Raw genomic sequence first — 20,030 nt, 5'->3', positions numbered from 1 at the left:
TATAACAAAATGTATTTTGAAAGATGCTACTTGTCATGCCATCCTAATGCAATGCCATTCATACATTAAGTGCAGTAAACAAATATATGTTTTTTTTTTTATATATCTGTCTGGTTATTAAATGAGTGTGTGATGCTCTTTTTTGTGCTTTCCTTCTGAAGGTACTGCTGGTCTGGCAGGAGATGCAGCAGCGACCAAAATCGTGGAACTGTCCAAAAAGAATCGAGAATTAGCTGCTGAAATAGAACGAGAGAAGACCAAAACTAAACAAGCAAACAATCGAGTCAAAGAACTGGAGAAAGAGGTAAAGAGAAAACAGAATCGTTAACTCCTTTGATTTCAGATGTTTTTTGTGGTACAAGCATGATGCACTGAAAGTTGCTTTTGTCCGCTCGTTCTCAGTGTGGTGTTTCATCAATATCACTTCTGTTTTATTAGCTTCAGGCCACACTGTTACTTAAATCCTGGCAAGAAGATGACCAAAAAGCAGGATTCAAGGACTGAGAACGACCATCTTGGAAGTAATATTGTGTTGATCATCATTTGGTACATGATTAGACATTTGTAACTGTTTTGAATGACATTCTTTTCAATGTGTTTTTGTGTAGAACAGCCCGTAGTAAAATCCCTGCAGGAGAAACTATCTACAGCCCAACTTAAAAGTGACTGAATACCGCAACCAGATCCAGACCTTCAAACAAGAGTTCAAAATAGCACACAAGGTTTGTTCACAGTAAAGGGTTTCAGTAAGCATCATTTTTACTCATGTGATGATGTAGTGGAACTGTTTTGTCAGGTGTTGAGCTGTGAGGTGGGTGAGGACGTCAATATTCAGCAGTTACTGTGTAACCCGGGAGGCTGGAGAGGCCGTTCTCAGCAGATCCTCGCCCTTCAGAACAGAGTGAGTCTTCAGAACATAGCCGGAGCCTGCATGCTCAACTTTAAGCGGGACTGATTTGTTTTAGATACTGATACACGTTAATCAGCTTTCATGCATTGAGAATGGCTATTCTGTTTTGAAAGTTTTCTTACAAGCAAAGCAAAACTGCTGTTTCATAATCATGCAAAATACACTTTTTTTTACCTTTCAGTTCTGAGTTTCAAGTCTTTTTTCTCATAATTCCAAAAAAAGTCCAAATTGCGAGATATGGTGAGAAACTCAGATTTACAAAATGTAAACTCAAACTGCGAGAAAGACAGGGCCGAATTCAGAGTTTATATCTCGCAATTTTGAGGTTATATATGTGACCCTGGAGCACAAAAGCAGGCATAAGTAGCACAGGGATATTTGTACCAATAGCCTACAATACACTGTATGGGTCAAAATAATAGATTTTTTTTTTAATGCCACAAATCATTAGGATGTTATGAAAAGATCATGTTCCATGAAGATATTTTGCAAATTTCCTACCGCAAATATATTAAAACTTAATTTTTGATTAGTGATATGCATTGCTAACAACTTAATTTGGACAACTTTATGGGTGATTTTCTCAATATTTAGATTTTTTTTGCACCCTCAGATTCCAGATTTTCAAATAGACAAATATCATACAAACATAACAAAACACAAACAAACCATTTCGCAAAGGAAAGATTATTTATTCAGCTTTCAGGTGATGTATAAATCTAAATAAAAAAAAAAAATGACACTTAAGATGTCACGTAAGGGTCACATATTGCAATTATCTCTCACAACTATCTTACAATTTAGACTATCTTTCTTGTGATTCAGAATCTATATCTCGCAGTTCAGAATTTTTTTTTCGCATTTCTGAGAAAAAAGTCAGAATTATGAGATAAAAACAGAATTGTGACATATAAACCCAAACAATTGTTATTGTTTTTTTTTTACCATGGAATATAAAATAAAAGTAACTGCAACTTTTGATCTCACTCTTCTCACTTTTTTCTTGCAATTATGAATTAATATTGCACAATTCTTGAAATTTTTCTTGCAGTTACAAAGAAATGCTGTTATATTTTGCAAAAGATACTGCAAAAGTATCTAAAGAGTCGTTATCCATTAATCACAAACTCATTGGACAGAATTAAAGTTAGCTTGAAACAACCATTCTATATGGAAGCTTGTTTCTGCTACAGGATAAAAATATGAAAAGTTATTAAAAGATAATTGTAACTGTAAGTCTTTTTTTTTTCTTGCAAATGTCTGAATTGCGAGATATAAAATTCTGAGTTTATATCTCACAATTCTGAGAACTGTGACAAAAAGTCTGAATTGTAAGAACATTTTTATTATTATTATTATTATTTTTTGTCTTTTTTATTATCCGTGGTGGAAACAGGCTTCCATGGTTTCACCAATTAGTAGAATCTGCTCTGCTGTATTCATAGTATTTATAGGTCACTTAATACTGTTAAACATTTTATACACTGAAGATACGTGACCTGGAACCAGCAGCTGAGCCAGTCCTCTCACAGGAAGCAGTTGTGTGACCTCGGCCTGGATGAGGAGATCACGGGAACGGGAGGCCTACTGAAGACTCATGACAGAAACCTCAGCCACATCCGTCACATAGAGAGGGAGAGGAAGGAGACACTGGAGGTTGTGCACGCTGATTAAACATCTTCATGGGTCCATTTATGTTATAGCATTTAAATAATGACGTGTCTTTGCAGAAGCTCACAGTTGATTATGAAGTTCTGCTTGAAGAGCACTCAGACACGAAGAAGAAACTGGAGGCCTCTAAATCCAGGAACAAAGTGTTGAGCACAGAAGTCAAAGCCCTGAAGAGCCAGATCAGCACTCTGCTGGATAAAGGCAAACACGACGATGAGCTGGTCGATGCCTTATTGGTAACAGATTCTTGAATGACTGTGTGACACCCCCTATACAGAATGTGTAAATATATACACTATTAAAAACAAAACTTGCAAAAGGGGGTTTTATTTTGGATTTTCCGAAAGACCTTTCATGTGAACATTTCTTCTTAGTAGTGTGAAGAACATTTAAAATTCTAAAATCCAATTTTTGGAACCCAACACATATAAGCTGCTAAAAGACACAAGGTTCAAGATAAACAATTAGACAGTGATATATTAAAATACTCCAATGTTCAATTAATAGTTATTTATTAATAGTGTTTGCAAAAAGGTTGAAAAAATTTCCCCAAAATTTCGGAAAACATTTCAGGGATTTTTATAACATTATCTGGAAATTTACTGGATATTTTTCACCCCTTTGCAACCCTATTTATTAATATTAACAATGTCATTAAAAATCACAATGAACAAATATATAATGATCTTTTACCCTGTATATACAGTATTTAATACATAAATATAGATTTAAATAAATATTTTTGTATGAATAAATAACAACTTATAATCTAAATGATCTGATATGTACAGTATGAGCAGAATTTTGGTAACACTTTAGATTAAACAGCACATATTCACACTATTAGCTAAGAGTTTTTTTCCTCAGAAAACTACTAATTTGCTGCTTATTAGTAAGTAAGGTAGTTGTTATTGTAGTTATGTTTAGGTATCGGGTGGGTAAAGGGATCCAGAATATGGTCAGGCAGAACTAGGGATTAAAATGTAAGTACTAATAAATAGCCTGTAATGCTAGCAATATACATCATGGCAATAAGTAATTAGTAAATAGTGAAAAGTGTTCCCTAATCTAAAGTATCACCGTGTTTTTTATGAAATCTAATGCAAGACATCAAACATTATTGTAAATAGTAAATATACTGTAAATAGATATTCTTGTAAATAATAACAAACAAACAGGAATAGCAAACAGTATGTATGAACCAGAAAGAACATAAAATTCCAAATAGACGAATGACCTCTGACTCCCTCCTCCAACACAAGCAGGTGATATTGAATATTGATTTGGCAGGTGATATGAAATATTTGAGCAGGGCTGATCTCTGACTCGCTCCTCTGACAGAAGCAGCAGGCCAAGTGGCAGGCCATGCTCGGGCATCTAAGTCAGAACGGCTCCCAGCGTGAGGAGGCTCAGCAGGGCCTGGAGAGACATCTGCACAGCGAGGCCCAGCAGCACGCCTCGCTCATCCAGCAGCTCAGAGCCATGGTCTCAGAGAAGGAGAACAAGGTCAAAGAGCTGGAGCAGGAGATCCAGCAACTCGCCCTCATGGTATGACATGTCCGATCACATCATCAGCGCTGTTTTCTTTCTCCTGCTTATGCATGTTTTGTGTTTCTGGAGCAGTGTAAGAGTCAAACTAACATCAGACCTTCGAAATCACGACTTGAGAACAGCAGGGAGTCAAACTCTGCCAGGTATTATCATTCTTAGTCGACAACAAATAAACTGTGATTTTCTGGCTAAACATTTTGCTCACAGACACACACACTCCAGAGGTGTAAAGTATTTGCGTAAATGTGATTAATTACTGTACTTGAGTATCTTTTTGGATGCTCTGTAGTTTTACTGAGTATCAGAGATTAGCAACTTTTACTCTCTACTTTACTGTATTTTGGAATGAGTATCTGAAGTCTTCACTACATTTGAAATGAGTGTTGCAGTTACAAGAGGCTCTCTTCACAAATCAGCTCTTTCTTGTTTTTGTTACATGTTCTCTGTGCCATGTCTTGGACTTTTATGTCACTTTCTGTCTCCTGTGGTGTTAGTTTGTAGTCTGTTTGTTAATTGGTTCCTCTTGATTAGTCTCCCCAGGTGTGTCTTGTTATGTTGTTAGGCTTGTTAGCCCCTTGTGTATATATAGCCCTAGTGTTTCTTTAGTTCCTTGTGGGTTGTTGAGTGTAATGATTATCAGTTTGCCCATCATTCTGGTCCTTGTTACCTGTGGTTTTTGGTGTAATCGTTCGTACTAGTTTTAATGAAATACCGGCACATAGGTCCTTTCCTCTGCCACCAGCTTCTCCACAATGTAACAGTTTTTCACTTGCATGTCTCTTTGACTAGTGCATATTTGAGCCTACATTTATTGTAAGTAAAAAACATAAGTACTGTTTAAATCAGATACTCTACGACTTTTACTCAAGTTGTTTTGGAATTGGTGACTTTGTATGTCCAATGTGTGACGTGTAGTGGAATAATTTTCACTGTAAGGTATCTGTACTTTTACTCAAGTATGATTTTCAGGTTCTCTTTACACCTCTGACACACACACACACACACACTCACACTTCCTACAGTCTGCAGTATCTCCTGCTATCTAATACAGCAACGTGAGTGAAGGCAATGCATGTTATTTCAGAGATGCACAAGCAGCCTGTCCAGAGTGTGCTGTTAAAATCCCAGTGCTCCAGGCTCAGTGTGCTGAGTATAAGGCTCTTTATCAAGCTGCCAGTGTGGAGAGAGACAGACTGCTGGAGCTGACCAAAGTACAGCAAACCAGGTAGGACAAAATCAATGACTATGTTATGAGTAACATTCTTCAAAACATCTTCAGTAGGGTTCCATGGATGAAAGAACGTTACATATGTTTGAAAAGAGCATAGGTGTACGGTGTCCCTTTGAATGCTGTTAAAATCACCCACTGTTACCTAATACCACCTTATTCTGCTTAATAAAAGAATATTTCAAAAGCTTCAACAGTAACGATGTCAGGGATTCCCAAAATGATTTGTCAGCCAAACCCATTTAATATTTACTTGAAGTCCCTGTGTGAGATTTTACGTTAAAGGTTTAGTTCACCCAAAAATGAAAATTATCCCATAAATTACTCAAGTCATCCTAGATGTATATGACTTTCGTCTTTCAGACGAATCAAGTCCAAGTTATATTAAAAATTGTCTATGATCTTTCAAGCTGTTTAATGCCACTCAGAGGGTGTTGCATGCATCAGTCCAAAATAAATTAAATAAAAAGCACCCATCCATAAAAACAAGAGTGTCTCATACACACAGCTCCGGAGGGTGAACAAAGACCCTCTGTAGCGAATTGATGCGTTTTTGTAAGAAAATATCCATATTCAAAATGTAATAATCACTTTAATGTAGCTTGTGCTCACTGATGTAAACGGAAGCAGTTTTGGGGCTGATGACGTATGGAGGTCAGCACTGCACATGCGCTGCTCAGAAGTGACACACGAGGGAGCGCATGGGAGAGATCAAAACAAAACAACGGTCACTGATTGGAAGTGTAAAAAAAGGATATGTAAAGAAGAATGTTGAAGGATTTCGATATAAGCCAAGAGAAGACTGGTTTTCCTTTGCTAAAGTAAGGAAACTTTGCTTCCTTTGCTCCTGTAAACAAACTTTGGTTTTCAGGACTCTCCAGCGCATGCGCAGCGCTGATCTCATACTTCATCAGCTCAGAGCTGCTTCCGTGTACAGCTGTTGGAACAAGCTACAGTAAAGTGATTATTGCATTTTGAATATGGATATTTTTCTAACAAAAATGCATCGATTCCCTACAGGAGGCTTTGTTCACCCACTGGAGCTGTGTGAGACACTTTTTATTATTTATGGGCGCTTTTTATTTCACTTCTTTTGGACTGAAGCACTGCAACACCCGCTGAGTGCCATTTAACAGCTTGAAAGATCAAAGACCATTTTTAATATAACTCTGACTGGATTCATCTAAAAGAAGAAAGTTATATACACCTAGGATGACTTGAGGGTGAGTAATTTATGGGCCAATTTTCTTTTTTGGGTGAACTAACCCTTTAATACTTTGCATTTTCACTGTTCTCTGATGATGGATAATGGTCACAGGACATTCCTAACTATATAAATATGAAAAGACAATCTAGATAATGTTTTATTTTGACTTTGTAGCTTGTCTATAATAATTATTATTATTGAATAATAATAATAATAACAATAAATATAATTATTATTAATTCTTCATATTCAAATTTTCAAATCCTCTAGCCTTTAACTTTTCAAATCCTTAAGCTTTTATTTTGGCAAGATACAGGTGAAATGCTGTAAATTTTGTTTTCAAAAAACAAAAACGTTCCAAAATATGAAAATGAAGTAAACCTAGCATACGTTGCATTCCCATATGTACTTTAAACTGCATTTTATTCACTGCATTTACTGTGAACTGAAACGCTGAAAACACCGCATCACAAGCTGCTCCCGCTTCACTCTGCATTATTTAATTAAATCACAGGATTTGATTTGATAATTGCAGCAAGCGATATCGTAATTATCGTGCCGCCCCTTGTTTTTATTTTAATCTTACAGTCAATGTTATGAATTACTAGCTTTTCATCAACTCACAAACCCCCTGCAGTTCCCTCACTAAACCCCATTTGGGAAACTCTGGCATATGGACTAAGCAATGGCAATGGGTTTTTCAAGGGAATGGCTGTTTGTCTTAATTTATGCTACAGTGAAGAAGAGGCGAAGCACCAGTGTGCAGAAGCTGAGCAGAAACTCCGACTGGAATGGCAGCGTTCAGTCTCACTGGAGCAGCAGCTGGAGAAAGCCAAACTGGACTTAAGGAAAGAAGCGAGTCTGCAAACGTCTAATAGGAGTAGAACAGGTTCTGTATGACCTCATGTAGACTGAATTTGAATGATATTTCTCATAGTTGGAGTCTCACTGAAAAATCCATTGTAAAATCCAAGGTTCATTGAATATTTGATCAAAAAGCAATCTCGAACTGAAATCCTTTGGATTTTCTTGGCCTGATGTAGGAAGCTCAGGCAGCACTCTGAGTCTCCCTGACAAACAGGAGGGTTCGTCTCCCAGAAGCCCCTCTGATGTCACCCGTGATGCTCAACTTGGTGAACTCAAAGCACGGTACGACTTTTGTTCCTAAACTTAGTATTCACATGCAAACTCATTTTAGTACTAAAAGATATTTCAGCAACTGTCAAATAAGCTGGTTTTCCACCACTGAGCCAAAGCTCTAAGAACGGTAAAGGAATGGTTACAGTTATTTCCACCTGAGCTTGTTTCAGCACTGCATGTTTACAAACCATTCTCAGCCTGGATTTCCATACTGGAGAACCGTGCTGGTAGAACGAGTATATTCATGTCGCCGCTCAGGATTGGTCACTTGTTCATTTCCTGGCAACTAGTTTCCAACTGTAGCTGGTCAAGCGTGCTATTCGAGCAACGCAAACATAATATCTTATCATCCTCTATAAAGCAGTGACCATTTACATCTCATACTGTACCATCTGTAAACATTTGCATTACCAAGGCAATGTCTGACGCATTTGTATAAGCAGCTCTATTATCTTTTAATGGAACAGTTAAGCAATGAATAAGGTTTTGCCCTGAAAGTGGAAAAGTGGATATAAAGTACACATGTCCAGTATCTAGATCACTAAATTACTCATTTTGTTCACAGTATTTTGCCCTGATTGTGAGAGAAAATCTGCAGAATTTAAAATACAAAGTTATTTAGTTCTGAAGTGAAATTTATATAGGAATCCATGAGATCTGGAAATTTAAGTGAGGGTAAAAGACTATCCCATGCAAATTTTGCAGTGGGTTCAATTTGGTCACACGTGTTCAAGGTCAAACTTCGATTTGCAGTGTTGACCTACAAAAAACTGTTTGCTTTGAAAATGGCTTCTGTGTGAGTCGTGCTTCATAAATCACAACACTGTTGACAATATACAATATATCATAGACCTTTTGCACGTGAAATGCTTTTGAAATTTCGTTAATGTGATGGCACCTTCCCGCTGCTAGCAAAACCTTGCAGCTTTACGCTACAGATTTACTGGATACGTTTACTGGCCTTTATTTATTGAAACTGCCTTTATGTTGAAGTTAAATGACAGTGACGGTTGGCAGTTCAGTATGTACCTAGGTTTTGAAGTCAAACATAAAATAAATGCATTGTGAAATTAAACAGCACACGCATTTGACGAGTGGCTTTAAACTGTAGGCTTAGCTTGAAGCGCTTAATATAAAGCATGTCTCGTGTGATTAGGAGAACTTGGATCATGCACTTTTCCTGCAGCAGCTCTCTCTGTATACCCTCAACTTAGAACATGAGGGCACTTAAAACATGATAGCACTTACTAGCAACACTGGGTATCATTCATCGCTGTAAAATAAATACAGTGTTCTGTCATGAAACTCTAGATGGCGCAATCTGATATAATCACATCATTAACATGGCACAACTGATTGTTTCCTTTTTGCATCAGCACCCAATGAGCTCACTGCTCATTCAAATACTCAGCTAGTGGTTACTGTAGCAGTTGCAGAAACCCTCCACCTTCCCCAGCTCCACCTGTATAGATCTGCTACAGAGTGATTTTTACACATGTTATATGTGGGTTATTTTATATATATGTTAGCAGAAGTATTTCTTACATGCTCACAGCAGTATGTTGTGGGTGTATTGGCAGTAGCAAATCTCTGTACTTGCTCTTTCACTGTAGCAGCAGCAGCGTTGTAGATCTATTCCGGCAAGACCAAACACATTAACAATGCCATGTACATTACCATGCTAAACAAGTTAAAAGCATTATACATAATATGAGCAATTGTAATAGTGATGCTCTCTCAAACTGCTTGCTTCAGACCAGTAACTAAATGCATTTTTTGTCCTTACAGGTTGGCACTGCAACTAGAAGAAAATGAATCCTTGAGAACCGCTCTAAAGAACGCCTTGAAGGAAAAGAAAGAAGGCTTGCAATTCTACAAGGACATGCTGGCCCAAGCAAAACAGGAATTCCAGCAGGCCCACAGAAAGCATGAGCAGGGGACTTAGACTGGACTGATGAAGGGTCTTTGCTAGCAAACACAGATCCCCGAAGGGACAACACTGGCATTAAGGGGACGGTCGGGCTCTGTATGTTGCCATGTTTGCTGTTGACAACACACACACACGCATGCACATACAAAACAGATGACTTGTTTCATGAGTCTGATCAGCATTGTGAAGACATGAGATATGAATGAGATATGTTCCTCCTCTTTGCTGGAGGAACAGTTGTGACAAGAATAGCATAATAATGAGATCCTGTTTGTTTATTAACGTAGGAAGATTTTAAGAAATTATCAAGGTAAACCAAGTGTTTTTTTTTCTTTCTCTTTTTGGCACTCTAAAGTGGAAACAAACTTTCCTGCCTTCTTTTCTGACGCACATTGCTCATTAATATTTGATTTGTGTGTCGTGGTGTGAAACCAGAAATGAAAAGCAAGACCAAAATAAGCTCGGCAGAATGTGCACCGTGCCCTGCTCAAGTGATACGTGTGCGACGACTTGACCCTTCGCTTACCGTGTCTCTCCTCTTGTTTACATTTAGCGTATCAGCCGGCGCATTCATGCTGCCATACATGAGTTATTCTCTTTCCTATGTGGCCAGAGGGGGTTTGAGGCCTCCCCTCCCAACGCTGCTCCACCACGCTTAATTTAAACCTGTGGCTGAAGCAGTGTGCTCCTCTTGAAACAGCGCACTATTTCATCTTCCCAGAAGCCTGAGGGACACTGGCAAGCCCAAGGCTGTTACGAGTGCAAGCACCACAAGACCAAAATATCATCCAGGATTGGAAATGAAGCCTTATTTACAGTGAAGAAATAAAAAGAACTTGTGTTTGAAATGAGATTGTAGATAACAGATGTTCAACAGGCAAAGGGATATTTGACACAGCTTAATTGCAGTCGTTAAGGCTGGCGTGGCGCATTAAAGGGGCAGTTCACCAAAAATTAAAAATTCTGTCAAAACTTACCTTGTTAAAAAGAAGTAAAGCACACTTTATAGAGTGTACTTAATATGGGAATAATATATTTTAAAAGAATATACTTGAGTGCAAGCTGAATGTTTTTGACATTTAATTGACATTTAATTGATTATTGAAACTATTGATTATAGTTTACATTTATATTTAATGTAGTTAGTTGAAATTAAGAGTGTTTTTGACCTTTGTGACGTAATCTTAATCTTTATATGTAATTGCATATTTCTGTTGTCTTAGAAATATGGTTAATTGCATTGTCAAATGTACTGAAAATCATTTAGGGCAAATATATTTAATGTAATTTCTATTGAAACTTGTATATCTTGCATTTAAATATATTTGTAATTACACATTTGTAATGATTAAGTACATTTCAAATATAAAATATATAAATGTAAAATATAATATAAATTAACTTAAAATGTAATTGCAATGTAATATCGAATAACACTATATTTAAAGTTATGCTTTAGTATGTTAGTCAACACATCAAAATAAGTCTACTTCTAAGCACATCAAACCAATACTAAAACGAATCAAAACATAAGTACAACTTTTAATTTTACATTATTACAAAAGTGCACTTATTAAAATGTCTTGTGTAATTTCTATAAGTACGGTTTAAAAAAAAGTACACTACAAGTGCAGATCAAATACAATTAAGGGAAGCTCTTTTTCACAAGGGCACCTTACTGTACCCTTTCCAGACCCATAAGACTTCTCTTCATCTACAACTTTGTAAAAGTAATCCAAATGAATTCAAGTCTTCTGAAGAGATATAATCCCTTTATATGATGAACGGATTTAATTTATAGGCTTTTAATCATTATTTGATTAATTTAACACTGATCAACACATACATAGAGCTCATCAAACATGGTAAACAAGGAAGCTCAGCCGTGCTTGCTTGATGCACAAGATGATTTAATCTTGTTTTTGATGTGTGAAAGTTCTGGTTGCATGGACTTTGAATGGATAAACATAAATGTTGAAAGAATATTACAAATATCTTACTTTGTGTTCTGAAGATGAACAAAGTCTTATGGGTTTGAAACAACATGAGCATGAGTAAACGATGACAGATATGTCATTTTTGTATAAACTAACCCTTTTAATATTGCAAGAGATTGCAATGCTGACATTTGTTTCTCGAGTGACCACTCAGTTGTCAGCAAATGTATGTTGGCATGCTGCCCACAATGCTAGCAGCGCTGACAATATTCATTTTTCAATATTCATTTTTCAATAATATTAAATAAAACTGGTAGAAATGCATTAGTATCAGCATGGACATTGACATGCCTGAAGATTTAAAGTCCGCTGCAACTGTAAAACCTCCACGATCAGCAGTTTCTGCATCTGGCAAAAGCCTTTGTGGTAATGCCACAAGAATGTCTTCAATCAGTAACATTTCTATAGGCCTGCATGCTTTTGCATTTACAATTACAATGTTTTAAACATAAAAGCTCTGTTCCAGAACTAGTGAGCTGTTGAGATGACATTTTTAAGGCATCATAGAGCCCAAATGGTGTATTTTCTGCTTTGCTTGCACAAGTCAACAAGATCTCAGGGTGTCGCTACAATAACAGACTGCCATGCTATAACAAACTATTGGTATTTTCATGTTTTACTGTATCCTGGAATGGTGAATACAACTTGACCTCTGAAATCCAAGCAAGCATTTATCATTGACTCAAGTTATATCAGGCCTATAATGTAGGGTCATGCTACTCTTTATATGCATGGCTAAAAAAAAAACAAACAAAAAAAAAAACAAATCCCCTTGTTTTCTGTATATGACTGAGACCTGATAAACCAAAGAAAACTGAGTGGACGACTTTCTATTGACATGTAGAAAGCCATGTATTTGTTTGCCAACACCAGAGTTTAGTTTTATCAGATGGAGCCCTTTAAATAAAATTAATGTACTTTATTTATTTTGATTGTTTTTTTTTTATTTTTTTTTCTTCCTGTTTTTAGGGGATTTCATTGTACTAAATTATATTTATTGAAGAGTTATGATCCATTTATTACATTTAAGCCACTTTTTGAGCCTAGACTTGAAAATGAAATCTCAAATTTCTTAACTTAAACTGTTGTAAATAATTTTGTAAATTCAATTCAGAGTCAGTTTTTTAAAGAAGGCACCTGAAATGGAAACACACACACACACACACACACACACACACACACACACACACACACACACACACACACACGCACGTTTATGTTTATTTTTATGATGCACAAGATGAACAAAATACTTTTTTTAAAAATTTCATATGAAATACATATTTTCCAAAACATTACTTTAAAAATGTGTGAAAATCAACAGCCATGAATCTAAACAAGTCATATTCCAAATTTGAGGTTGAAATTTACTTTCAGTAAGATTTTGTTTCCACTTGTGGACCATGTAATTATTTCTAATCATGTTTTTGTGTTTGTGTGTGTACACATAAGTGCCAAAAACATTTACCATGAAGTAAAAAAAAATAATCAAAACATAATTTTTTTTTTCAAACATGACCTAATTTTTTTTTTTTTTAAGGATATTTTATACTATTATATATTATGAATAAATAATAATTAAAAAATATTTATTCCACTACATGACAATTTTAGGTGCACAATGATTTCAGTACTCATTTCAAAACACTTGGTACAGTACAAAACATAAGAAGCAGTGAAGAGGCATTAGGAAACCCATCACTTTGAAATATGTGGCTTTAAACCAAACAGATTGGCATTGTGTTGCAGGACCCCAGTAGCCTTGAAAGGTTCAGATTTATTCCCAAATACCCAGCAATAACCCACCGAGCCAAATGCATACTTGTGTCAACAGCGTGTACGTAAACAGACTCACCTATTTGTCATTCCACCTTTGAATGGGCCCTTTCTCTGCGCCGCTCCTCCAAGGTATTCCCTCGTTCCGGACCAATGCTTCCTCCACACCATTGACTACATCCAGAAACTTGGGTAAATAAGTCCCCGCTGTGCAGGCAGAGGTTAAAGTGGACTGTGCCAGTTTTGACGGTGTTGTGAAAGAGGTGAGAGCAAATCACAGCCGTGTGAATACATGCATTCATTTCACACCGTGATTATGAAAGAAATCAAACTTTAGCATGTTGGTTAACTGAAGTGTATCGGGTCACATTTTACATGACAGTTTCCAGGCTACATTGCAGTTACAGAAAACGTGAAATCAGTATGCAATCATTAATTAATTAGCTTGGAATTAAACATGATTGAATGCTGTACACATTACTGCAGTCAGTAATTGTAGTCACATGAACAGTGTTTTACATGGACACTTTAATCAAGTGCGGGGAAACAAACAAACTAAAAACCTGGGCCTAAATCAAGCACTAGTTTTTGATCTGTTATTTTTGTTAAGAGTTGAACAGTTTACTGAACCTTAAAAGTTTGCATGTGTGCACCATATTACTTTTATCGTAGGCTTTTATGGCTCATATAGTATGATGTAGTGAGAATATGGAGGGAAAAACAGCATGGTTTTATTCAGATTGAATTGTAATTCTAGCTTGTAATATACTGTAAATCAGTGAGATCTTTATAACAGTAACTAACATAAAATGCTATAAATATCAGTCACTGACTTCCAATAATGTCTTAGTGAGATCAAACTGTATTTAAATGCTTAGTTTTATGATCAAAACATAATACAATGCAATACAATGATGACTACTGAAAAATGAACAAATAAACGATCCTCAAAAGCCTGATGATCATATTTGAGACTCACATTTGAGATTTTGTTTTTCTAAAAAATAATCTATGGATATTTAAATAAAAGTAAAGTTACTTCAAGTGTTCATCATATAACATTACTAACAATAGGCCTATATTACTTTTTATTTTTTTTAAGATTTTACAGTAAAAAGACACGTGAAGCATGAAGGGGAGAAGGTCTTTTAATTGCTAAAAAGTATCAACTATCAGTCAGACGTCAGAAAGCATGTAGCTTTTTTTGTGCAACATGTTTTTCAGCAAAGTTTTGGTCATGTTGAGGCCTTGGATGTCAGCCATGATAGAGTCAGCTTTATAGGGTTAATAGTAACCGTGTTTGTCATTTTTAACTGTAAATCAGTATGCAGATCAGATGCTTTCTTCCTTTTCTGATTGATTCCATTTGACCAAAAATGTGCTAATATCACTTTTCATTTGAATAGGTGCTGCAACCATTGTTTTTACCCCAAGATGGCAGTGTATATCAAACTGGAGAAACGGCCTGAATCTTTCCAGTCTCTCACCGGATCCCTTAATTAGGATCAAAATAAATGATATGCCACATTAGCAGAGACTATGGGTAAGAGCTTGCATAAATGACATCCCTCCGCGCATGCATTCGTCTGGCTGTCATTACTCATTAAGTCAGGAGTCAATTTGCATGAGATTATGAAACATGAAATACGCAGTGTTACCGCCAAACAATTTACTAGTAGGCTACACTGTAATGTCCGATAATAACAGAAATGTTATTTTCCTGACCTGAAATCGTGTGAAAGTAGCACAATAGACTGCCGGCGTGGTGTTTGAGAAGCTGGGCGTTCAGATGGGCACCGCAGGCTGTGATTGGGGCTCTCAGTGGCACCACAGCGCGGCCCTCAGTATTACGGTTTGGCAGCGTGTTTTATGAGGGGCCTTCTGGGTGGCAGCTCATGCACGACTTTAATGCAGATATGCCGTTTTCCCACAATCCCACGGGTGTAGCTCTTTCTTTTACTTAATTACTTATAATGAAACCACTGAAAGAAAAGGGTCAGTTCCTATTACTAGGCAATTTAAAGAACTGTGGAGAGCCCCTATTTTTGGACGCACAAAGCATTCTTGATTCATGCATCTGTCCTCTCAAAGCTCGTTTCCCATCACTCTCAAATGATTTTTCCATGACACACTTATCTCAAGATTGCTCTCTGTGGTTCCAGCGACTATGAATCTGAAATTGGCCTTGAGACACTGATTGTAAAATACAGCAAAAGCTCCACATGAAAACTGGATTGGATCTATCGGAGAGAACGACTGCCAGTACGTCAGTGTAGCTAATAAAGCACCAAAATACAGACCGGCTGGCCTTCATGTGTCCGTAATCCAGAATCAATCGAGTGAATTATAGTTATTAAGCACCATCTGGGTTTGCTGGGTCTGTAGCATCACGAGTACATCATTTCACAAGTGCAGCGGGTGTAGATCACTGGCTTTCCCTCATCTGCCAAGACTAGCTGTGAACCAATTAGGAGAAACTAGAATACCTTTCAGTGGCAAGCGTGACGTCTTTAACTAGGTATGCTATCTAATTTTATCAGGGACGACAAAGTAGAAACAACATGACAGGTGCCGATTTAAAAGAAGGGCAGTTGTAGGGAATAGCCCTTAACACAGTTAAACACACATAACCCCATGCAGAATCTGCTAAATAGTACTAAATAAGATCATACAATATGCATGCTTTACTGTACTGTCCTGAGCAACTCAAGAATCCTAAACTTAAGTTGAGCATAGCTCCATTGGTTCCGATGGCATACTACAGAGTTCACTCCAGAGACCGCTCCAGTTCTTCCCGAGGTGGCGGCGTCCGCTTCAGCTCCTCTTAAGGTGGTGGAACCCACTTTTGAACACTCTGGTGCTCTTGTAACAGTCAAAGAGGCTGTTTATGAGTCCTCTGCCTCTCTAGTAATGGAGAAGGAGGTCGTGCTGGAATCCCTTGTCTGTTTGAGCAAGGGAATGGAGATCTTGTCCTGTCACTGCCAGGGTGGCCTGCCCTGTTTCGGCCATAAAGGCTGTTACTAACATCTCTGTACTCTCTGTTAATGTGCTGTCTGATTCACCTTGTGGTCACCTGCCTCGTCAGCTCCACGTTGGAGGACATCTGCCCAGCCCGAGCCATTTTGGTGCTCTCCTGCACCATCAGCTCCACTCCATCTGCTCACCTGTGGTTGTCTTCTGCTTTTATTCGGTCATATTTATACCACAGATTCATACAACAACATACAGCATGTCCAGGGGTAGTTGCAGTACATGGATATTAAGAAATATAAAAATATTTATAAAATATATATTAATTATATAATATATATTATATAATATTATATAATATATAAAAAGTAAGATGTGTGTGCGAGCATTTCTGTGTTCTGGTGCGTGTGCACTTACTCCCCATTTTCATGTGGGTGTAAGAATGCTTCCAAGGTCTAGATGTGTTTGTGATGTGCACATAATGAAAGGATTTAACACAAGGCAGTCCAAAAGTGGAGCTTAAAAAATTTTTTTATAAGGGGGTTAGTAAATCTGGCCCTATGTCTTGATATCTACTTAACCGTCAGTCTCATGCATATCCAGCATGTTTGTAGATCTGAACGAAATGCTCCTCCAAAGTGCAATCAGCTGTTTGAGTGTGCACGGATCCACACTTCAGAAACTGGGGACTTTTGGCATATTCTTTTTCACCATACCATTCTTTGTCAAACATTTAATTTCACATTCTATTTAGGATGGATAGTGCAGGGCCTGACCAAACGATGTTGATTAGTTAATGGCATCACAAGAAACTCTTATACAGTCCCAAACCCTTCACTCTAGTGACTGTCCGGCTGGTTAGTTTTCATTTAGTTTTTAATTAGAGTTGGGGCAAAACCGCAGCACAGCGGCCCTCCAGGACCAGGTTTGAACACCCCTGCCTTAAACCAACAAGCTTCATTCAGACTGACTATAGGAGAGTTAGACACTCAGACATGTGTTAAATTAATGTGCAAAAAGCCAAACTTGTTAGGTTGTGCCCCTATACCGACTAGTCTGTTTTGAAAATGTGCTTATCTCAGTCTAAAAGCAGCAGCATTATGTGAAGCCGAATCACACACGCTGATGTATTATCTGACCGAGATAGAATCAGTAATTCAGAAGAGCCACGACATTCATAGGCCTATCTAATTCCACCCCTCTTTTCATAACAGCATTGTAGGTTGGGTTATTAGCACCCATCACGTAATCCTCAGATCTTAGCATTAGCATGACATTTGGCTGTGTTTATTCATTATCTTCTCTCACAGCTCTCAAAGGGAGTGGAGAAAACCTTGTCGGTCAAGCTGTGGAGATGTATAGGCTGTAACCAATACGCCGCTGATGTATTCTTACCACATTCTCTCAGCATCATGATCAAGGTCTAAGAAGATCACAGCCCAGAAATGTCAGATCCCTTGGAAGAAGGATGGAAAATCCTAAAGTTAAGAAATAATTTGAATAGCAGATTCTCTACCTCATCAATACTTCTGAATGAACAGGCAGAGATATTGCACTGGGAATCAGATATGGAGGGGTCTTTTAATAGACAGCACAAAATTGTGGGATGATACAATGTTGTATTTTGTTATTTTTATACTATGAGGGTGTTCTGTGTGGTTGCTTACTGGCCAAGTCACAACTTTGACCACCCACCATAAATATAAACTAAACTACATTTTTTTAACAAGTTAGTATGTAAAGTTAGTATGTAAAGACGGTTATAAGTCCACAGAAACAAAGATATATTCAGAATACCAGAAACCTCAGTTGTATTAACCTGGAATAGAATGTTTGAGAGTGTTTTGACCAGCTGAAATATTATAAATGGAATATTATAAATATTTACGTTTTTGGAAAGGCTGCTTTTGATTTACTGCTGCAACTCTTCAGACTTAATTTTTACAGGTTAACTACAAATCTCTCTCTCTCTCTCTCTCTCTCTCTCACACACACACACACACGCACACACACACACACACACACACACACACACACACACACACACACACACACACACACACACACACACACACACACACACACACACACACACACACACACACACACACGTGTCTTTCAATGATTGTGTTCACATCAGAAGCTCATTTTATATACTGTTTTTGGTAAATAGTTGTGTATAAGTGGAAATAAATGGTAAAATATGGTTGAACTGTACAGCTTTAGCACAGAAAGAAATTACAAGATGAGTCATATCCGGTGCTGTACCCAGTGATTTAGGCATTGCATAAAAATATGAGGCTTATAATAGAAACATGAAGTATGAATCAAGTCACAATACTCTCACACTTTTGAAGAATTGTAAACTAAATCAGCTAATGTTTTTCTGTTTCTGTGTGGTTCAAGAGCTCTGTGTACAGAAAAAGATGAAATTCAGTTGAGCAGCTGTCACTGACAATCACAGTGGCTTTTACTTTCTGTCAGACAGGAATGATTTCTGAGTGAATCAGGTGTGTTTTTAAGTTATATACTAATGCATAAACGCATACGATTTTGATTGAAAGGGTGAAATAAAGCTTAACTTTTGAATCTTGTGCCGTCGTGATTTGTGTCGGGCCTTTTCTCAAGAGCTGACTGCATGACACCGGTAAACATACTAAGCATTTCACTCTATATTTTTTGTGTGTGTGTGTTAAATGCACAGAACACAATTTCAATTGAGCCACATCTATGGTTAAATTTTACATCTTCATCCTATCCAATACCTGCATATTTCCATATCGAAGAAAGTGTTCAACATGATTCATATTTAAAATGGTAAGCAAGCACTGCTTTGATTATGGTTTATCTACAGTCCTAGTTCTGGTTTCTCTTTTTAAATGATGAATACTGACTGCTGCCACCTGCTGTGAAAGCTATTTCCTCTCATGCAGGTGCAGGATGAACGTGCTAATTGGCCGTTGGCTGTAGTCGTTGCAGTGAGATCGGTCGGCTTGGTGTGTCACCGCCTTTATTCTGAGTCAGGAGGCTTGCAGAACTACTTACACAACTGGTCATTACTATCATCAGGTTTCATCTGAGCTTTCCTTGCGTTACATTCTAAACAAGCAACGATGTGAATAAAATGAATGTTTGTTTGCACTGGTTGTTGTATGTATCATTGCAGTTCGGAAATTAAATGATTAATACTATATTGCATTTAAAAATAACATACAACCTAAAACCGACCCTGATAGTTTATAAAAATCCCACTTTATGAAGCAAGATACAGTATGTGATGCAAACAACAAAATACATTATAGTGTACAAATCATCACTATAAAAGTGTTTTGAGTTCAGAACATAATATTTCCATACGTCAAAAAACTACAAATAAATCAAAAATATTTTTAAATATATAACAAAAAATACAAAAATGGCCATTTTTATTCATATATTTGCTAAAATTAGTTTCAAAACCTTTAAATATATTTACGTAAATATATTTTCTGCCAATATATTTTTGTTTATATTTTAAAAAAATATATATTTTAGAACTATACATGTATACATATACATTACACACACACACACACACACAAACACATATATATACATACTTAATCAAATCAAATCATTGTTTTAATCCACATTTACATTTTGTATTTTTA

The 20,030-nt window shown here is 36.9% G+C and overlaps 1 pseudogene; it reads left to right on the top strand.

Annotated features, from left to right (window-relative positions):
* Positions 1-9,721, top strand: part of LOC109060646 — a 13,430-nt pseudogene extending 3,709 nt beyond the window's left edge.
* The last annotated feature ends 10,309 nt before the right edge of the window (positions 9,722-20,030 follow it).

The sequence above is a fragment of the Cyprinus carpio genome, chromosome B5 (assembly GCF_018340385.1).
Source record: "Cyprinus carpio isolate SPL01 chromosome B5, ASM1834038v1, whole genome shotgun sequence".
NCBI lineage: Eukaryota > Metazoa > Chordata > Actinopteri > Cypriniformes > Cyprinidae > Cyprinus > Cyprinus carpio.
Note: the sequence above shows the minus strand (reverse complement) of the source record. Positions and strands in the feature narration are given on the sequence as shown.